The following is a 21564-nucleotide window of genomic DNA, read 5'->3' as shown; positions in this document are numbered from 1 at the left end:
ATTTCCGAAATGGCTAAGTTTGTAAACTGTCCACATGCTACCATGGTTAAACTATGTAAAAAAGCGCAAAATGGCGCTCCGGCAAATGTCGTGGACCACGGATCACAGATGACAGGAGTGAATGGTGGCTGCAGAGAACTACATGGGCGAATAGCCCTGTAGCTGTTGAACAGCTGACTGCTTAAATGAACCAAGGGGCTGTCAACAGTGTCTCAACAACGACCTTTCAGTAAACGCTGCTCCGTACGCGCCGCAGTCTCAGGCGCCTGCTTGCTGCACCCATGCTAACTGCTGTTCATGGGCGACGAAAGCTGATATTTGCATGCCACTACCAAATTCAAATGGTTCAAATGGCTCTGAGCACTATGGGACTTAACTGCTGTGGTCATCTGTCCCCCAGGAACGTAGAACTACTTAAACCTAACTAACCTAAGTATCTCACACACATCCATGCCCGAGGCAGGATTAGAACCTGTGACCGTAGCGGTCACGCGGTTCCAGACTGTATTGCCTAGAACCGCACGGCCACTCCGGCCGGCGCGTGCCAGTACCGCAACAGCACAGCCCATGAGTAGTGGCAGGAGACCTTTTCAGGTGTCACGTTTTACGTTCCATTGGAAAGACGACTGTTGGCGTGTACAGCTCTCCAACAATCATCGAAAGAGCACAGGACGGAGGTCTGAGGAATGGTTTCGTCACATTCCCTGGGTGATTTAGTCATTCTGGAAGGCACAGTGGATCAGCACAAATAAACATCTATTTTTGGAAACCATGTCCACCATAAAATGGATTTTGTTTTTTCCTTAGTATGATGTCATCTGACCAATTTCCTTGCCGCAGTGGTAACATCGGTTCCCGTCATATCACCGAAGTTAAGCGCTGTCGGGCTTGGCTAGCATTTAGATGGGTGACTATCCGGTCGCCCAAGCGCTGTTGGCAAGGGGGATGCACTCCGCCTTTGTGAGGCAAACTGAGCATCTACTTGTTTCAGAAGTAGCGGCTCCGGTCTCGGAAACTGACATACGGCCGGCGGAGCGGTGTGGTGACCACATGCCCCGCCTCCAGTGACGCCTGTGGGCTGAGGATGACACGGCGTTCGGTCGGTGACATTGGGCCTTCGTAGCCTGTTCGGAAGGAGATGTCATCTACCATCAGGGCAATGCAATTAGTCACGCACCTCGCAGAGTAAATGTGTGATCCTGAGAGTGGCAGGCTGACTCTTCTGTACTCCCCTGGCCACCAATTACAAGCCCAATCGAGATTCTGTGGGACCACCTCGAATAGGGTGTTCGCAGCGTTATTCCTTAACTCAGAAATCCTTGGTAGATGGGCGTGGCACTGGAATTCGCATAGCTTCTCATCCCTGTCGGTGCATTCCAGAACCTCACTGATGCTCTTCCTGCACATCCTCGCTTGAAAAGGTAGTTTTCAGGTTTTGGCAGGTGCTATTTGCTTCCTTTCCAATTAATAGTGGAAAGCCTTGCTAAACAGAAGTAATACTCTAACTAAAATGGCTTTACTAACAACAAAACTTGGGGAATTTGGAAACAATGAAAGACAACATTTATGAAGACTCTGTGTGCATAGCTTCCTGCTGTAGCGTGGTTTCTCAACCGGACACGATGGTTAAGTGGTCTCGACTGAAATTAAAAAGCGATTTATTATTATTTAACGGAATGGACGTACATCGACGCTACGGTGCTGGTTGGTGGACGTGGCCGATATTTCTGGTCTGTACTGACTGAGTCTCATTCTGAAGTTTCTACTGGGAGCTGGAAAATCTCCGCGTGCTCGCCTCAACGCAGAGAGAGAAGTCGTGTGGCCAGGAAACTAATGCACCTGTGCACGGCCAGACAGGAGTATTTTTTATTCCCGGTGCCCTTTCTTCGTAGGCGAGTGCGAGTGCGAGAAACAGGAGTTGTCCGGCAAAGTGCTGGTCCAAGCCCAACACCACCAGCAGGAACTGCATTCAGCACTGCCCTCAAGTACCTGTAGTCTGACTATTGGATTAACTGGACGAGCTCGAAGAGAGTTAACAGCTGAAAAGAAGAGAGAGAGAGAGAAAAGAAAATGACGTTGCTCTGGGACATTCATCCAAAAACGTTGCAAACCAATCGATATCTGCTTGCAAAGTGCAAAGAGATGCCACCCACTGTACCAAAGCAGTGGCATTCCTAATTTGGAAATTTGTAGCAAGTTCCTATTGGGCCAAGCTGCTGAGGTCATCGGTTCCTAGACTTACGCACTATTTAATCTAACTTAACCTAACTTACGCTAAGGACAACAGGACAACACACACACACACACACACACACACACACAAACACACACACTTACACACACGTGCCCGAGGGAGGACTCAAATTTCCAATGGGGAGGAGGGCGGGGAAGGGAGGAACGAACCGTGACAAGACGCTCCAGACCGCACGGCTATCCCGCGCGGTTGGCATTCTTAGCGTCCTGGTATACAGAGCATATGCTATTTCCGGTGTGTATAATCTAACACCAGAACTTACATATCTGGCTTCTGTGTTTATCGAAAATTGATAATCCTAGAAGCAAATTCTTTGGGCCATGGAGATTGGACCATTCCCGGAGGCTTACGAAAAAGGAAATGTATCTCTGGCCTTCATTCCTTATGCTGGAGGCATATAAACTACTGGCCATTACAGTTGCTACTCCAAGAAGAAACGCAGATGATAAACGGGTATTCATTGGACAAATAAATTATACTAGAACTGACATGTGATTACATTTTCACGCAGTTTGGGCGCATAGATCCTGAGAAATCAGTACCCAGAACAACCACCTCTGGCCGTAATAACGGCCTTGATAAGCCTTGGCGTTAAGTCAAACAGAGCTTGGATGGCGTGTACAGGCACAGCTGCCCATGCAGCTTCCACACGATACCACAGTTCATCAAGAGTAGTGAAATGCGTATTGTGACGAGCCAGTTGCTCGTCCACCATCGACCAGACGTTTTCAGTTGGTGAGAGATCTTGAGAATGTGCTGGCCAGGGCAGCAGTCGAACATTTTCTGTATCCAGAAAGGCCCGTACAGGACCTACAACATGCGTCGTGCATTATCCTACTGAAATGTATGGTTTCGCAGGGATCGAATGAATGGTGGAGCCACCGGTTGTAACTCATGTGGAATGTAACGTCCACTGTTAAAAGCGCCGTCAATGCGAGAGGTGATCGAGACGTGTAACCAGTGGCACCCCATACCATCACGCCGGGTGATACGCCTGTATGGCGATGATGAATACACGCTTCCAATGTGCGACATCGCCGTGTCGCCAAACACGGATACGACCATCATGACGCTGTAAACAGAACCTGGGTTCATCCGAATAAATGACGTTTTGCCATTCGTGCACCTAGGTTCGTCGTTGAGTATACAATCGCAGGCGCTCCAGTCTGTGATGCAGCGTCAAGGGTAACCGCAGCCCTGGTCTGCCAGCTGTTAGTCCATGCTGCCACAAACGTCGTCTAACTGTTCGTGCAGATGGTTGTTGTCTTGCAAACGTCCCCATCTGTTGACTCAGGGATCGAGACGCGGCTGCACGATCCGTTACAGCCATGCAGATAAGATGCCCGTCATCACGACTGCTAGTGATTCAGTACGGCGATCCGATTTACCTTTCTGGAGCGACCGATTCCATATTATGCTAACAATCATTGGATCTCGACCAACGCCAGAAGCAATGTCGCGATACGATATACCGCAATCGCGATAGGCTATAATCCGACCTTTATCATAGTCGGAAACGTGATGTTTCGCATATTTCCTCCTTACACGAGACATCACAACAACGTTTCACCAGGCAACGCCGGTCAATTGCTATTCGTGTATGAGAAATCGGTTGGAAACGTTCCTCATCTCATCACGTTGTAAGTGTCGCCACCGGCGCCACCCTTGGTGAATGTTCTGAAAAGCTAGTCTTTTGCATATCACAGCATTTTCTTCCGGTCGGTTAAATTTCGCGTCTGTAGCACGTTATCTTCGTGGTGTAGCAGTTTTATTGTATTGTCTGTTCTAACAGATAAGCAACACTAAGTGAAATAACCACCGAAATAAATGTGGGACGTACGATGAAGGTATCCGTTAGTATAGAGCGTCGAAATTTGAAGTTACGGGCTATGGTAGCAGACGAATGACGTGAGTGCCTTTACAATCAGCACGACACCGCTTGCAGCGTCTCTCTTAGGTTCGTGACCCGTTCTGTTGGGCCGTAGACGACTCGGCAACTTTAGCCTGGTCAGATGACTCCTGGTATCAGATGTTAAGAGCTGACATATGTGTTTATCGAATGGGTAATTCAGTATGTAAAGTGAGATGAAAGGCTAGTAGTCATGCTGTTGTAGGAGAAGAAGCAGAAGAAAGGGTTACGGGGCAGTGTGGGCTTGGTACTAGGAATGAAAGAGGAGAAAGACTAATTGAGTTCTGTAATAAATTGCACCTAGTAATAGCGAATACTCTGATCAAGAACCTCAAGAGGAGGAGGTGTACTTGGAAAAGACCGGGTGATAGGGAAGATTTCAGTTACTTGACGGTCAGGCACAGATTACGAAATCAGATACTGCATTGGAAGGCGTAAGCAGAAGCAGATATAGACTCAGATTTAGTTGTGATGAAGAGTAGACTCAAGTTTAAGAGGCTAGTCAGGAAAATCAATGTACAAAGAAGTGGGATGCGGAAGTACTGAGGAATGAAGAGATACGCCTATAATTCTTAGATGTAACGATAAGGTATCCCTAAAAAGGACAGTCACAGATGTTGGAAAGGAAAACATAGGCACAAAGAAGTAGTGCGAAGGAACCATGGGTAACAGAAAAAATACTTTAGTTGATCAATGAAAGGAGTAAGTACAAAAACGTTGAGAGAAATGCAGGAATGGAATAAAGAAGAAGTGCAGGGACGTTCAGGCGAAACGGCTGTAATACAAATGTAAAGAAATCTAAAAAGAACTGATCGCTGGAAGTTCTGACTCAGCATACAGAAAAGTCAAAACAGCCTGCTGTGAAATTAAGAGCAACGGTGGCAACATTAAGAGTGCACTGGGAATTCCACCGTAAAATGCAGAGAGCGGATATGTGGAAGGAGTGCACTGAAAGCTTGTAGGAGGGGAAGATTTGTCTGGTGTGGTAGAAGAAGAAACAGGAGTCGATACAGAACAGATAGGGAATCCTGTATTAGAATCAGAATTTAAAAGACCGCTGGAAGACTTGAGATTAAATAAGGGACTATGGATAGATAACATTCCAACAGAGTTTCTAAAATCATGGAGGGGGGCAACAAAACGGCTTTTCACGTTTTGTGTAGAATGTAGGAGTCTCCAGAGATGTGTGATCTGGAAAAGTATTATCTAACAGTTACGAAGACTGCAAGAACTGACAAGTGCCAGACTTATCGCACAATCAGCTTAACAGCGCAGGCATCCAGAAGAATGGAAAAGAAAACTGAAGATGTGTTACATGACGATCAGTTTGGAATGAGGAAAAGTAAAGGCGCCCGATAGGCAGCTCTGACGTTTCGATTGATAATGGAAGCAAGACTAAAGAAAAATCAAGAGACATTCATAGAATTTGGGACACATTTACAGAACTTGGGACTTCGGAAAAAAGCACAGTAGTGTCAAACGGTGCAATATCTTCCGAATTCTGAAGGAAAGAGGGGTAAGCTCCAGGGAGAGGCAGGTATTATACAACAATTACACGAAATCATGGGGAATAATAAGAGAGGGAGTACACGAACGAGGTGCTCGGATTAAAAAGTGTGTATGACAGGGATGTTGTCTTTCGTCCCTACTGTTCAGTCTACACATCGAAGAAAGTTTGAAGAGTGGAATAAAAATTCAGAGTGAAAGGACATCAACTATAAGATTCACTGATGACATTTTATCCTCAGTTAAAGTGAAGAAGCAATACGGGATCTGCTGAATGGAGTGAACTGTCTAATGAGTAAGGAATACGGATTTAGAGTAAATCAGAAAGATGGGAGTTATGAGAAATAGCAGAAATGAGAACAGCGAGAAACTTAACATTACTTTTGATCGTCAAGGAGTAGAGGAAGTTAAGAAATTCTGCAGCCTAGGCGCCAAAATTATCCATGACGGACGGAGAATGGAGGACATCAAAAACAGACTACCACTGGCAAAAATGGCATTCCTTGTCAAGAGATGTCTGCTGGTATCAATCATAGGCTTAATTTGAAGGAGAAATATCTGAGAATGTACGCTTGGAGAGCAGCATTGTGTGGTAGTGAAACAGAACTCTAAAAAAACTGAAGAGAATCGAACCATTTGAGATGTTTTTCGGCAGACGAATGTTGGAAATTAGGTGAACTGATAAGGTTCTACACGGAATCAGAGAGGAAAGTAATGTATGGAAAACACTGACAAGAAGAAGGGGCAGGATAATAGGGCATATGTTAAAACATCACGGGATAGCTAATAGAGGGAGCTGTAGAGGGTAAAAACTGTACATTCAGCAAATAATCGGGGACATAGGTTGCAAGTGCTACTCTCAGATGAAGAGATCGGCGCAGGAGGGAAATTTAATTTGTGACAGGCTGCAGCAAACAAGACAAAAAACTGTGGGGGGTACAGAGAGAGAGAGAGAGAGAGAGAGAGAGAGAGAGAGAGAGAGAGAGAGAGAGAGATTGTGTTAACTAGGCAATATGCAAGCATGAAGGTGTGTCCTCTGGTCCAGCTAAGCCGATCGTTAACTGGAAATGGTTATGTTCCGCTGCTCAGAAACCTTTTCCAGCCCCTCACTTACAGTTTTTTGTGGATGACAATGCGCCATGTCACCAGGTCACCATTGTTCGCGACTGGTTTGAGAAAATTCTCTGTACCCATATCGTCCAACGTGAATCACATCGAACGTTTAGAGGACATAATCGAGAGGTCAGTTCGTAGACAAAATTCTGCTCCGACAGAGGTAGCATGGCTCAGTATTTCTACAAGACACTTCCAACGACTTTCTGAGTCCATGTCACTTCGAACTGCTAAACTAAGCCGTGCAAAAGGAGATCCGACAACACTGGGAAGTATCCAATTACACTTGTTAGCTCAGTGTACAGGATGACGGTTTCCACCTGATGTTTTTATAGAGGAAGAATACACCAAAAAAAGTACAGTGTCAAACTTTTAGCTGTTAAGACACACTGGAAGCATTAAAAATTTTGAAATTAGCTTAATTCGCAGGTTGCAAGGAGAAATTATGACCCTTGCCGTGGCAGCATCAAAGAGTGCATGTGCGACACCATGGCCATGTGTCCTTGATTGACGGCACATCGATTTGTAAATTGAGATAACACTGGACTAATTTTCGTTGTGATTTCTTGGTATATGCTCATTAATATCATGAGTCCTTGTACAGGTTCAAACTTCCACACTAATGTCGAATCGGTTTGATATTTTCAATCTTGCAAAGATGAAATACGAATAACGTGGCATGGAATCGAAACCATCCATTTCTCCTCAAGACCTACATATGTGTCATTCATTAATCAATTTCTTTCACTTTTATTCGAACGAAATTTAAGAAATATGGGAAGAAATTCTGACAATATGATTCTTTCGATGTATTCTTCCTGCATAAAAAAATTCAGGGTAGGTTTCGACATGACGGCTTGGACCATATCCTTGTCATCAGTAGCAGAGTGGAACTGGCGGGTTGCCGAAATGTCTAGTAATTTTTACATTAGGTAGAAAACCGAGGAGAAAACAGCGACTAGGAATCTATCGTTGTTAATTTCTATTTTTTATTCTACACTACTGGAAATTGAAATAATAACACCGTGAATTCATTGTCCCAGGAAGGGGAAACTTTATCGACACATTCCTGGGGTCAGATACATCACATGATCACACTGACAGAACCACAGGCATATAGACACAGGCAACAGAGCATGCACAATGTCGGCACTAGTACAGTGTATATCCAACTTTCGCAGCAATGCAGGCTGCTATTCTCCCATGGAGACGATCGTAGAGATGCTGGATGTAGTCCTGTGGAACGGCTTGCCATGCCATTTCCACCTGGCGCCCCAGTTGGACCAGCGTTCGTGCTGGACGTGCAGACCGCGTGACACGACGCTTCATCCAGTCCCAAACATGCTCAATGGGAGACAGATCCGGAGATCTTGCTGGCCAGGGTAGTTGACTTACACCTTCTAGAGCACGTTGGGTGGCACGGGATACTTGCGGACGTGCATTGTCCTGTTGGAACAGCAAGTTCCCTTGCCGGTCTAGGAATGGTAGAACGATGGGTTCGCTGACAGTTTGGATGTACCGTGCACTATTCAGTGTCCCCTCGACGATCACCAGAGGTGTACGGCCAGTGTAGGAGATCGCTCCCCACACCATGATGCCGGGTGTTGGCCCTGTGTGCCTCGGTCGTATGCAGTCCTGATTGTGGCGCTCACCTGCACGGCGCCAAACACGCATACGACCATCATTGGCACCAAGGCAGAAGCGACTCTCATCGCTGAAGACGACACGTCGCCATTCGTCCCTCCATTCACGCCTGTCGCGACACCACTGGAGGCGGGCTGCACAATGTTGGGGCGTGAGCGGAAGACGGCCTAACGGTGTGCTGGACCGTAGCCCAGCTTCATGGAGACTGTTGCGAATGGTCCTCGCCGATACCCCAGGAGCAACAGTGTCCCTAATTTGCTGGGAAGTGGCGACGCGGTCCCCTACGGCACTGCGTAGGATCCTACGGTCTTGGCGTGCATCCGTGCGTCGCTGCGGTCCGGTCCCAGGTCGACGGGCACGTGCACCTTCCGCCGACCACTGGCGACAACATCGATGTACTGTGGAGACCTCACGCCCCATGTGTTGAGCAATTCGGCGGAACGTCCACCCGCCCTCCCGCATGCCCACTATACTACCTCGCTCAAAGTCCGTCATCTGCACATACGGTTCACGTCCACGCTGTCGCGGCATGCTGCCAGTGTTAAAGACTGCGATGGAGCTCCGTATGCCACGGCAAACTGGCTGACACTGACGGCGGCGGTGCACAAATGCTGCGCAGCTAGCGCCATTCGACGGCCAACACCGCGGTTCCTGGTGTGTCCGCTGTGCCGTGCGTGTGATCATTGCTTGTACAGCCGTCTCGCAGTGTCCGGAGCAAGTATGGTGGGTCTGACACACCGGTGTCAATGTGTTCTTTTTTCCATTTCCAGGAGTGTATTAAAACGTGAAGCTAGGGCTGATTTGCAATACGGTACGCCTGCGGTTAAGTCAGAGTTCCTGGTATGGACGTAGCAGTTATCAGAAACGAGGCTGTCCAGTTAGCGGTTTCGGTTAACTGGTGGGTAAATGGAAGCTTCCGACTAGTCATTTGTCTCTGCTTTTTTTACAGCAGGGGTTCACAAACTTCTCTTATGACCTACGCTTTGAGAGTTCAAATGGCTCTGAACACTATGGGACTCAACTACTGTGGTCATCAGTCCCCTAGAACTTAGAACTACTTAAACCTAACTAACCTAAGGACATCACACACATCCATGCCCGAGGCAGGATTCGAACCTGCGACCGTAGCAGTCTCACGGTTCCGGACTGCGCGCCTAGAACCGCGAGACCACCGCGGCCGCCCCTTTGAGAGTCCTGGTACTTTGGTGGAAGAGGCTTTTTATTTTGTGGGATAGTAAAATTTCTAAAATTGAGAAATACTTGTTTTACTTAGTAATTACTTCAGTTTTAAATCTTAACTAATGTCACATAAATCACAATAATTAAAAAAACAGTATCATCAAAATGTACAAATGCCTTGTGATTAATATATTTTTGTGGGACACAGATTCACGTTCCGTAGAAAATTGTGTTTTGCAAGAAACACAGTTTGTGAACATGACGTACAAACATCTCAAAGGATGCGAGTAGGAAACGAAGGTAATTGACATTACACATCGTGAAACGGTGGAAAATGTTGAAATTCTTACAGAATTGGTAAAAAAGGTCCTTAGCGACGAGTTACATACTACTTTCTTCTTGGATCTGTACATACTGTATATTATTCATAGAGAAATATTGTATTTATCTTTAATAGTACTACAGGGCGCAACAAAATTAGCGGATCACGTTTTGGAAAGCGTATAATTTCTACCCATTGTGATACTTAAGTTTGAAATTTGGCACAAAAGTGCGTACAGAGTTCGTCTGAGAACAAGGTGTCGACGCATGCGAAAACAAAGAAAAGGCCACAGCTCATAAGTTCATGCGACGTGTAAGGTAGTTTAATGATGTCACACTTGCATCAAACTTTATCACACTTCTGCCAAATGCTAACAGAGGACATGTCACACGATGAAAGAGTCTCACACCCTCTCTTACCCAGAATTAATCCCTTCCTTTGACGCCTCTGCTATGGAGATTCAAAAATGTTCAAATGTGTGTGAAATCTTGTTGTTGTTGTCTTCAGTCCTGAGACTGGTTTGATGCAGCTCTCCACGCTACTCTATCCTGTGCAAGCTGCTTCATCTCCCATTACCTACTGCAACCTACATCCTTCTGAATCTGCTTAGTGTACTCATCTCTCGGTCTCCCTCTACGATTTTTACCCTCCACGCTGCCCTCCAATGCTAAATTTGTGATCCCTTGATGCCTCAAAACATGTCCTACCAACCGATCCCTTCTTCTAGTCAAGTTGTGCCACAAACTTCTCTTCTCCCCAATCCTATTCAATACCTCCTCATTAGTTACGTGATCTATCCACCTTATCTTCAGTATTCTTCTGTAGCACCACATTTCGAAAGCTTCTATTCTCTTCTTGTCCAAACTAGTTATCGTCCATGTTTCACTTCCATACATGGCTACACTCCAAACAAATACTTTCAGAAACGACTTCCTGATACATAGATCTATATTCGATGTTAACAAATTTCTCTTTTTCAGAAACGCTTTCCTTGCCATTGCCAGTCTACATTTTATATCCTCTCTACTTCGACCATCATCAGTTATTTTACTTCCTAAATAGCAAAACTCCTTTACTACTTTAAGTGTCTCATTTCCTAATCTAATTCCCTCAGCATCACCCGATTTAATTTGACTACATTCCATTATCCTCGTTTTGCTTTTGTTAATGTTCATCTTATATCCTCCTTTCAAGACACTGTCCATTCCGTTCAACTGCTCTTCCAAGTCCTTTGCCGTCTCTGACAGAATTACAATGTCATCGGCGAACCTCAAAGTTCTTACTTCGTCTCCATGAATTTTAATACCTACTCCAAATTTTTCTTTTGTTTCCTTTACTGCTTGCTCAATATACAGATTGAATAACATCGGGGAGAGGCTACAACCCTGTCTCACTCCTTTCCCAACCACTGCTTCCCTTTCATGCCCCTCGACTCTTATTACTGCCATCTGGTTTCTGTACAAATTATAAATAGCCTTTCGCTCCCTGTATTTTACCCCTGCCACCTTTAGAATTTGAAAAAGAGTATTCCAGTCAACATTGTCAAAAGCTTTCTCTAAGTCTACAAATGCTAGAAACGTAGGTTTGCCTTTTCTTAATCTTTCTTCTAAAATAAGTCCTAAGGTCAGTATTGCCTCACGTGTTCCAACATTTCGACGGAATCCAAACTGATCCTCCCCGAGGTCTGCATCTACCAGTTTTTCCATTCGTCTGTAAAGAATTCGCGTTAGTATTTTGCAGCCGTGGCTTATTAAACTGATAGTTCGGTAATTTCCACATCTGTCAGCACCTGCTTTCTTTGGGATTGGAATTATTATATTCTTCTTGAAGTCTGAGGGTATTTCGCCTGTCTCATACATCTTGCTCACCAGCTGGTAGAGTTTTGTCATGACTGGCTCTCCCAAGGCCGTCAGTAGTTCTAATGGAATGTTGTCTACTCCGGGGGCCTTGTTTCGACACAGGTCTTTCAGTGCTCTGTCAAACTCTTCACGCAGTATCGTATCTAGCATTTCGTCTTCATCGACATCCTCTTTTATTTCCATAATATTGTCCTCAAGTACATCGCCCTTGTATAAACCTTCTATATACTCCTTCCACCTTTCTACCTTCCCTTCTTTGCTTAGTACTGGGCTGCCATCTGAGCTCTTGATATTCATACACGTGGTTCTCTTCTCTCCAAAGGTCTCTTTAATTTTCCTGTAGGCAGTATCTATCTTACCCCTAGTGAGATAAGCTTCTACATCCTTACATTTGTCCTCTAGCCATCCCTGTTTAGCCATTTTGCACTTCCTGTCGATCTCATTTTTGAGACGTTTGTATTCCTTTTTGCCTGCTTCATTTACTGCATTTTTATATTTTCTCCTTTCATCAATTAAATTCAATATTTCTTCTGTTACCCAAGGATTTCTAGCAGCCCTCGTCTTTGTACCTACTTTATCCTCTGCTGCCTTCACTACTACATCCCTCAGAGCTACCCATTATTCTTCTAGTGTATTTCTTTCCCCTATTCCTGTCAATTGTTCCCTTATGCTCTCTCTGAAACTCTGTACAACCTCTGGTTCTTTCAGTTTATCCAGGTCCCATCTCCTTAATTTCCCACATTTTTGCAGTTTCTTCAGTTTTAATCTACAGGTCATAACCAATAGATTGTGGTCAGAGTCCACATCTGCCCCTGGAAATGTCTTACAGCTTAAAACCTGGTTCCTAAATCTCTGTCTTACCATTATATAATCTATCTGATACCTTTTAGTATCTCCAGGGTTCTTCCACGTATACAACCTTCTTTCATGATTCTTAAACCAAGTGTTAGCTATGATTAAGTTGTGCTCTGTGCTAAATTCTACTAGGCGGCTTCCTCTTTCATTTCTTAGCCCCAATCCATATTCACCTACTATGTTTCCTTCTCTCCCTTTTCCTACACTAGAAATCCAGTAACCCATTACTATTAAATTTTCGTCTCCCTTCACTATCTGAATAATTTCTTTTATTTCATCTTACATTTCTTCAATTTCTTCATCATCTGCAGAGCTAGTTGGCATATAAACGTGTACTACTGTCGTAGGTGTGGGCTTCGTATCTATCTTGACCACAATCTTATGGGACTTAATTGCTAAGGTCATCAGTCCCTAAGCTTAAACACTACTTAACCTAAATAATCCTAAGGACAAACACACAGACCCATGCCCGAGGGAGGACTGGAACCTCCACTGGGACCAACCGCACAGTCCGTGACTGCAGCGCCTGAGACCGCTCGGCTAATCCCGCGCGGCTCTATGGAGGTCAGAACAGCAACATGCAGAGTTGAAATGACGAGGATTTGTTATGGGAGCCCAAGAAAACATTCCAGAGGCACTGCCACTCCGAAATGACAAGGAAAGTTCTGAGGTGGTGACGCAAAGGAATTGAGAGGAACCACAGCTGTCCTTGAGACGTTTATTCCCACACAATTTGCTGCCCGAATCTTCAGCTGGCAGGGAGATTAGGAACAGAAAGACATTGTTAACAACCTATGACTACCTGCTGACAACCTTGGACGTTTCAGCTCTCCTCTAAGAACATTGTAGGGCTGTATGTTTTTGCTATCGTGTACAGATTTTAACACCTAGAGGCCGTTGACACGATGTTGACACGTTGTTTAAACGTAATCCGAAGAAGCAAATGGTGCTTATGCTTAAGTGCTTCGGATCACTTTCAAGTTTTGGCGAATAAATTTTCAGGGTCCCTAATGTATCCAATTTGTACACAACAGCAAAAATTGTGATGGCACTGCGCTCCAAACGAGTGACATTCGTTGCGGATGCAGCTCAACGCTGCCGTTAGAGAAGGGTTGAAACGGGAGAGGGTATCAGCTCGTCACACAGAAAAAGGTCGGTCCCGAACGGAAATGTGTGGGTATCAACGCCCAAGAGAAAGGAATGGCTCCATTGACGCCCTTTAGGCTTCCCACTTCAGCCTTTTCGCTCCGAGTCTGAGTGTCGGTGTGTATGGAATGTTTTCCTCGGCCACTTATGAGAAAACCCGTGTGGTTTCAACGCCGGCCGTCACGGTCCTGACCTCCACTGCCGAGGCGTCAAAAGAAGGGCTGAAATGTACATAGGAGAGGCCGTGATGACCTTCAGATCGTGTGACATGTCCACGGTGGCACTGGGCAGAATTGTGATGAAGTTTGGTGCCAACGTGACATCATTAAACCGTGTTACACGTCTCGCGAACTTTCGTGACCTTCTTTCCGGTGAAGCGACGTCGAGCCCGAGGGCGACGCTGGAGGGCGCTACGCTTTTGCACCCCTACAGAGGACAGCTGTACGCAATTTGGAGCCAAATTTCAAATTTCAACTTCGCAAAGGGAGGGGATTAGCGGTTTTGAAATAGTGATCCTTTAATACTGCAGTGTAGTATCAAATGCAGGTTCCAATTTGAGGAAGAAGTTTCTGAGATGTACATTTGAAACAAAACATTGGATGATTGTCGAAGCGTTTGAGATACGGAGCCATTAGCTGTTGTCCTTTTTTCGTCCGTCATTATTTGGCTTTCCAGAATTCTTCAGCTTCGTCTACTTCATGGTTCTAAATTTTCACGTTAAGATTATCCTTAAAATCATTTTCGCTACTCGTCGTTTCTTCCGAGTTTCTTCGGCTTACTCGTATTCAGTAATCTGTAGCCATTAGATTTCATTTCATTCAGGTGGTCCTGCAGATCTTTCTCGCTTTTGCCTAGAAATAACAGTTTCATCAAAAAATCTCATCATTGAGTTCCTATCTTGATGTTGTCGGTTTGCGACTTTATTTTATGCCTATGTAGGCAACGGCTTGCCGCAGTGCACACACTGGTTCCTGTGAGCTCACCGAAGTTAGGCGCTGTCAGGCGTGGTCGGCACTTGGATGGTTGACCATCCAGGCCGCCATGCGCTGTTGCTATTTCTCGGGGTGCCCTCAGCCTCGTGATGCCAATTGAGGAACTACTCAACCGAACAGTAGCGGCTTCGGTCAAGAATATCATCATAACGACTGGGACAGCGGTGTGCTGACCCCACGCCCCTCCTATCTGCATCCTCCACTGAGGATGACACGGCTGTTGGATGGCCTCAAGACGGAGTGCTTTTTTTATTTTATGCCTATGTCAAACCAGCTAATACTAGTGGCTATGTGTATGTTATATTTTAATTATTTTTATTAATGACAAACCAATGTATTTACGCGGTATTATGTATGTAATGTGTTCCCACAAAGTCGCTGATATGTATGCACTTTGAATTTCCGAAGATCGGATTATGACAGCAAGATTCTGTCGAAATCGGCAATTGTGAAATACATAATATTCAGTGATCTTGGCTTGAGAAGAAATTTCTTACTCAATGATATCCTTTCATTATGAACTTCAGTACCAATTCTGAATATTTCTTTTCTGTCCGACGTTGCTTCTTCGCCGTACCGAATGAACAATAGGGGAGTAAGACGACATTCCAATCTTACCCCCTTTTGAAGCCCGAGCATTTCGTTCTTGCTCTTACATTTTTACTATTTCCTCTTCATTCTTTTACCTTGTATATAACCCGTCTTTCTGCATAACTCATTCACATTTTTGTCACAATTTAGAACATACTGTCGAATACTTTTCTAGATTGTCACGTCCGATGAAGGCAGCCTGATTTTTCTTAAGTCGTCCTGCCATTATCAAGAGCAACGTCAGTACTGGATCTCTTCTTCCTTTACCTTTCCGAATAGGTCCTCAATTTTCTTGTCTATTATTCTGTGTATAACTGTCGTCAGCCACTTAAATGTATGAACTGTTAAGCTGATTGTGCGACAAATTTCGCTCTTATTTGTCCTTGATACTTTCGGGATTGCGAAGACCACATTTTTTCGAAAGTCTGAACGTCGTCTCATGAATCAAAGATTCTGTACTTCAGTTGTCGTTTTGCAGCCACTTCGACCAATGAGTTCGTAAATTATAAAGGAACATTATATGTCTCTTCTGCCTTACTTGTTTCCAAGTCTACCAAAACTCGATGAAGCTCTGACTCTAACACTGGATATCCCACAACGACTTTCATTTCTTCTTCTATTTCGTCGTCAGGCAAGTCTCGTAAAGGTCTTCAATGCACTCTCTCCTCCTACCCACACTCTTCTCTGCGTTTAGCAGTGGAATGACCATTGCTGTTTTAATGTTGCCACTATTGTTTTTAATTTAAACGTATATTGAAAACCACATATTTTTCAGTTTCTTTGCAATTTTCTTGCAGGAATTTCGCCTTGGATGCCCTGCACTTATTTATTTCATTCCTTTTCAGGCCTTTGCATCATATTGGTGTATTCCTTTCTTTCTGTGAGATCATTTTTAACTTATCTGTTTTGTCGAGCAGTTGAAACATTCATCTCTTCGACAGGGATTCTCAACTGTTACTTCCCTTGCACCTACGTTTGTCTGTCCAACTTCTATGGTACCCTTTATAGAGCTCTCTATTCATCTCCAACCGAAATGCCTACCATGCTGTAAATCCCCAACTTTAGAGAAAGTCCAACGGGTCTCTTCGTTAATCAGTATTTCAGTATCCTACCACTCTCCACACTGATTCTTCCGGAAGATTCTCTTAAAATTCTGTGTACTCTTCATCATTGCTAAATCGCAACCTGAGGGTATATCTGCACATCGATACGCATTGTAGTTCAGTAACTATTTTCGGACATTCTGACCATTCCTTAATCAGAGTAGAATCTTCCCACGTCCAGAGCTTCTCCAAATACACCTCCTCCTCTTGTGATTTTCAAGGAGTGTATTTGCTGTTAACGACTGAAATTCCTTGCATATTTCCGGTAGTCTTCATCCGTTCTCGTTTCTATTACCAAGCCCAAATTCTCCATTGCCCCTTTCTTCTATTCCTTCCTCACTACCACGTTCCAGTTCCCCATGATTATTAGATTGCTATCTCACGTTACATATTGAATTACCTTTTCAGTATCGTCACGTACTTTCTCGACTTCTTTACTTTCTCTGCCTCTTCATGTTCATGTTTTGCATTTATTCGTTATTCAATATTTTCTTGCAATTGTCTACTCCACGGCAGTCCTCACCTGTTGAGAAAAGTGATGGCTAATCAGAAATCTTTTGTCCACTGTTAGATCATCAAGTTATTTTTCAACTACACTCCTGGAAATTGAAATAAGAACACCGTGAATTCATTGACCCAGGAAGGGGAAACTTTATTGACACTTTCCTGGGGTCAGATACATCACATGATCACACTGACAGAACCACAGGCACATAGACACAGGCAACAGAGCATGCACAATGTCGGCACTAGTACAGTGTATATCCACCTTTCGCAGCAATGCAGGCTGCTATTCTCCCATGGAGACGATCGTAGAGATGCTGGATGTAGTCCTATGGAATGGCTTTGCCATGCCATTTCCACCTGTCGCCTCAGTTGGACCAGCGTTCGTGCTGGACGTGCAGACCACGTGAGACGACGCTTCATCCAGTCCCAAACATGCTCAATGGGGGACAGATCCGGAGATCTTGCTGGCCAGGGTAGTTGACTTACACCTTCTAGAGCACGTTGGGTGGCATGGGATACATGCGGACGTGCATTGTCCTGTTGGAACAGCAAGTTCCCTTGGCGGTCTAGGAATGGTAGAACGATGGGTTCGATGACGGTTTGGATGTACCGTGCACTATTCAGTGTCCCCTCGACGATCACCAGAGGTGTACGGCCAGTGTAGGAGATCGCTCCCCACACCATGATGCCGGGTGTTGGCCCTGTGTGCCTCGGTCGTATGCAGTCCTGATTGTGGCGCTCACCTGCACGGCGCCAAAGACGCATACGACCATCATTGGCACCAAGGCAGAAGCGACTCTCATCGCTGAAGACGACACATCTCCATTCCTCCCTCCATTCACGCCTGTCGCGACACCACTGGAGGCGGGCTGCACGATGTTGGGGCGTGAGCGAAAGACGGCCTAACGGTGTGCGGGACCGTAGCCCAGCTTCATGGAGACGGTTGCGAATGGTCCTCGCCGATACCCCAGGAGCAACAGTGTCCCTAATTTGCTGGGAAGTGGAGGTGCGGTCCCCTACGGCACTACGTAGGATCCTACGGTCTTGGCGTGCATCCGTGCGTCGCTGCGGTCCGGTCCCAGGTCGACGGGCACGTGCACCTTCCGCCGACCACTGGCGACAACATGGATGTACTGTGGAGACCTCACGCCCCACGTGTTGAGCAATTCGGAGGTACGTCCACCCGGCCTCCCGCATGCCCACTATACGCCCTCGCTCAAAGTCCGTCAACTGCACATACGGTTCACGTCCACGCTGTCGCGGCATGCTCCCAGTGTTAAAGACTGCGATGGAGCTCCGTATGCCACGGCAAACTGGCTGACACTGACGGCGGCGGTGCATAAATGCTGCGCAGCTAGCGCCATTCGACGGCCAACACCGCGGTTCCTGGTGTGTCCGCTGTGCCGTGCGTGTGATCATTGCTTGCACAGCCCTCTCGCAGTGTCCGGAGCAAGTATGGTGGGTCTGACACACCGGTGTCAATGTGTTCTTTTTTCCATTTCCAGGAGTGTATTAGGCATGTCCTGTGGATACACGAAGTGTGATTTCCAACGCTTCTGTATCCTTATGCCGTTGATTATTGCTAATTCTTTCGTATTTTAGCGACAGTTTCCCATCTGAAATATAAGAGGTTTCCTTGTCTCTCCTCTCCCCTCTTTGAGATGGTCGTTAGCAGAGTGAAACCTAAGTGTATGAGTGGCTGAAAATGGTCTCCAATGACAGATTCAGTAGGACTAGAGGACACAGCCATTCGATGTAAACATAGTTCACACTATTATGGGGCCACCAACAGCTTGCACGGTACCCTGTCGACAGCTTGGATCCATGGCTGCATTAAGTCTGTGCTGCACTTGAATTCTACCACCAGCTCTTATCATTTGAAACAGAAACTCATCCGACCAGCCCAAGGTTTTCTAGTCGACTACCAGCCAACCGAAACCGTCACTAGACCAGGAGAGGCGCTGCAGGCGATGTCGTGCTGTTAGCAAAGGCACTAAGCATCGGTCGTCTGCTGTCCTGTCCTGTCGGATGCATTCATTCTAGTTTCTTCATTGATTTCTACGGTTATTCCAATCAGTTTTGTCTGTTAGCACTAATTACGCAAACGCTGCTGCTCTCGGTCGTTAAGTGAAGAGCGTAAGCCATTATATCGTCCGTGGTGAGGGCTAATGCCTGACATCCGGTATTACCGACTCACTCTTGACACTGTGGATGTCGGAATATTGAATTCCCTGATGATTTGCGAAATGAAATGTCCCATGCTTATACCTCCACCTACCATCTCGCGTTCAAAATCTGTTAATTCCGTTCATGCGGGCATAATCACATCTGACACTTTTGCACATAAATCACCTGAGTGGAAATGACAGCACACCCATTGCATTGCCCTTTTGCAACCTCTGTACCCTATACAACCGCCGTATGTAAATGTACACATCACTATCCCATAACTTTTGTCAGCACAGTGTAGCGTAAAACACGTCCATCATGGAAATTAGATTCTGCCTGCATGCACGTGCATACGATTTATTGCTGCAACAGTGCCTGTGGATTGCATGAAATGATTACATTTACAGATCAATAGTAAAAGCGGTCCTGAGGTGCCATGTATCGACTCATGCTAAAAGAGTTGTTGCTTGACAAGTTGCATGAGACGCTTCTCATCCCATCATATCCCACAAGTGCTCGATTGGAGACACCTCTGGAAACCATACTGGCTAGAGACGTTGCTGTTCGTCTTGCAGAGCACGTTGATTTAACGGGCAATAGGCGTGGGAGTACACTACTGACCATTAAAATTGCTACACCAAGAAGAAATGCAGATGATAAACGGGTATTCATTGGACAAATATATTATACTAGAACTGACAGGTGATTACATTTTCACGCAATTTGGATGCTTAGATCCTGAGAAATCAGTACCCAGAACAACCACCTTGATACGCCTGGGCAGTGAGTCAAACAGAGCTTGGATGGCGTGTACAGGCACAGCTGCCCATGTAGCTTCAACACTATACTACAGTTAATCAAGAGTAGTTATTGGCGTATTGTGACGAGCCAGTTGCTCCTCCACCATCGACCAGACGTTTTCAGTTGGTGAGAGATCTGGAGAATGTGCTGGTCAGGGCATCAGTCGAACATTTTCTATATCCAGATAGGCCCGTACAGGACCTGCAACACGCGGTCGTGCGTTATCCTGCTGAAATGTAGGGATTCACAGGGATCAAATGAAGGGTAGAGCCACGGGTCGTAACACATCTGAAAAGTAACGTCCACTGTTAATAGTGCCGTCAGTGCGAACAAGAGGTGACAGAGACGTGTAACCATTGGCACCCCATACCATCATGCCGGGTGATACGCCAATATGCGCCGAATACACGCTTCCAATGTTCGTTCACCGCTATGTCGTCAAACACGGACGCGACCATCATGATGCTGTAAACAGAACCTTGATTCACCCGAAAAAATGAACTTTTGCCATTCGTGCACCCAGGTTCGTCGATGAGTGTACCATCGCAGATGCTCCTGTCTGTGATACAGCGTCACAGGTAACCGCAGCCATGGTCTCCTAGCTGATAGCCCAAGATCCTCCAAACGTCGTCTAACTGTTCCTGCAGATAGTTGTTGTCTTGCAAACGTCCCCATATATTGAATCAGGGATCGAGACGAGGCTGAGAATCCGTTACAGTCATGCGGATAAGATGCTTGTCATCTCAACTACTAGTGATACGAGGCCATTGGGATTCAGCACGGCGTTCCGTATTACCCTCCTGAGCCCACCGATTCCATATTCTGCTAACAGTCATTGCATCTCGACCAACAAGAGCAGCAATGTCTCGATACGATAAACAGCAATTGCGATAGGCTACAATCCGTCCTTTATCAAAGTCAGAAACGTGATGGTACGCATTTCTCCTCCTTGAACGAGGCATCACAAAAACGTTTCACCAGGCAACGCAGGTCAACTGCTGTTTGTGTATGAAAAATCGGTTAAAAACTTCTTCATGTCACCACATTGTAGGTGTAGCCTCAAGCACCAACCATATGTGAATGCTCTATAAAGCTAATCATTTGCATATCACCGCATCTTCTTCCTGTCGGTTAAATTTCGCGTCTGTAGCACGTCATCTTTGTGGTGTAGCAATTGTTATAGTCCAGTAGTGTAGTAAAGCAGATGCTCACTAATCCAACACTGACGTAATCCGCCCAAAGTAAGCTGGTCAAATGCCGTGGCGGGAACCACGGTGATTCCGAGCACAACCTTAAATATACGGCCTAACTCCCGTGCTGTACTCGCAATGGGTCTTCTGAAGCCGCACCACTGTGTAGGCCCCAGGGAGGCGAGTCCTCTCCTCGAATCACGCCTCTTAACGGGAGACTGAGCCCTGTTGCTTACTCCGGCTATCGACTGCACTCCACGCTACGCTGATCTCTCCCATATTAGGCAAAACCCAGAGACACAGCCGAGCTTTCCAGCCGAGAACACAGTGCTCACCGCTTGCAGGCCAAAACACTGCTATTTATTACCGTACCAGGATCACTGTTGCTCCTGCTGTACCCGCATATGCAAGCCTCTAAATACCC

This window comes from Schistocerca gregaria, chromosome 6 (genome assembly GCF_023897955.1).
Source record: "Schistocerca gregaria isolate iqSchGreg1 chromosome 6, iqSchGreg1.2, whole genome shotgun sequence".
NCBI lineage: Eukaryota > Metazoa > Arthropoda > Insecta > Orthoptera > Acrididae > Schistocerca > Schistocerca gregaria.
This window is presented reverse-complemented; position numbering follows the sequence as displayed.